General features: G+C 34.3%; 1 protein-coding gene across 2 annotated transcripts in view; it reads right to left on the bottom strand.

Moving 5' to 3' along the window:
• The window catches only part of LOC107697144 (sorting nexin-9-like), a 26,028-nt gene that overhangs the window by 20,368 nt on the left and 4,035 nt on the right, over positions 1 to 1,625 (bottom strand). The window lies entirely within an intron of this gene.

Here is a 1,625-nt window from a genome sequence, read left to right as displayed (position 1 = left end):
AGAATGCGTGGCTGTGCCGCTGGTAACAAAACGGATCGGCTCGAAATCAGAAAGAAGTGAGACTGACCGGCCGATCACCGATCCGGGCCAATCATGAGGAAAATCGGCCGATTCCGATCCCTGGCCGATCTCTAGACACTAATTTCTAGACACTGTTGATGCTGAGGATTAAATATAGCAATAAAAAGACCATGGATACTACTAAATATATTTTGACCTTCAAACTTAGGCCTTGACTGACTTTCTGTCAACTCAAAGTCACTATCATGAGCAAAATGTAAGATTAACGTTTTATTTCTGTATGGTGCAATATTTTGCTCATTTTGAGGCACTCATTTGACACTTCCTAGGAAAATATTGCCTCCAGATGACTTTATATGAAAATTTGGACTATTAAAGTCCTATTTTTGTTTATTTGTCATTCATAAAAGTATAAGAAATGGCTTTTTCAACCAATTTTACTTCCATTTTTAAAAAACATCAAATTCCAAGAATTAAACATCACAACAAAAAATAGCATTGGGTGTGCAAAGAATGTGAATTTGGAGAAGTGTGAACATGTGGTCATTTGTTTGGCTCTGAGAACAGAGAAATGAAGGAAGCACGTGTGTTTGTACGATTGTGCAGCTGTGAGTTCAGGTCAGGAGGGAAATTGAAATGTATGTCTGCGGCCAGCAACAGGAGGAATCAATCCACAGCCTATTTATACAGAGAGTAAACAGTTTACCAGATCACCATGTGCATGACTGCCTCAGCACGGCTTTATAATGTGATTATGTTCAGCTACACAGTATGATGCACTTTAACACAAAGATACTGCTGCATCTTGATTGATAAACAACTGGACGTCTGAATGATTTTTGGCTTAATTTTCCATAAATAATACTGGTGCAACTCTTGTATTTTAAAAGAGCAAGGAAATTCCTATTTTTCCATACCAAGTAATTATAAAGTAAAGCAAGCGCATTCATTCTGCCTTATAAGTTAAGGCTGTAAATGAAAACTACACTAACACACTTCAAATCTGGCTGGCCTCAGGAAAAGAAAACACTTCCTGTTGATCCCTCATATTCCATCAGCAACGGTTTCTCTGTCCTTTTGGTTTCAAAACACTGCCAAGTGCGTATTACAGCACAAGAGAGACAATCATATTAAAACCGCATTATATACTTTATCATATATAGTAAAAGACTAATATGCCGGCCATGTACTTAATCAGCTAGTATTTAGAAATATTGATAAATAGATAAGCACCTGAACTACATTATGCACATTTACTGTTTTTAAATATTTCTGAGTGGATTTTAAGTATCTATTGTGTAAAATAACTGTTCTTTAAGTTGTTATTAATGCTGTAAATCTTGTTTTAGCCATTACTATCTGTAAGCTTTTTTTTTTTTTTTTGAAAGAAGTCTCCCATGCTAACAACATCTGCATTTATTTGATCAAAAACACAGTAAAACAGAAATATTGTGAAATATTATTACTATTTAAAATAACTGCTTTCTATTTTAATATATTTTTTAAAAGTAACTTATTCCTGTGATGCAAAGCTGCATTTTGTCAGGATTCTTTGATGAATAGAAAGTTAAAAAGAACAGCATTTATTGTATGTTATATTGTAT

This window comes from Sinocyclocheilus anshuiensis, unplaced genomic scaffold, assembly GCF_001515605.1.
Source record: "Sinocyclocheilus anshuiensis isolate Anshui unplaced genomic scaffold, SAMN03320099.WGS_v1.1 scaffold38, whole genome shotgun sequence".
Taxonomy (NCBI): Eukaryota; Metazoa; Chordata; class Actinopteri; order Cypriniformes; family Cyprinidae; genus Sinocyclocheilus; species Sinocyclocheilus anshuiensis.
The sequence above is the reverse complement of the archived record's forward strand: the minus strand, read 5'-3'. Positions and strand labels throughout refer to the sequence as shown.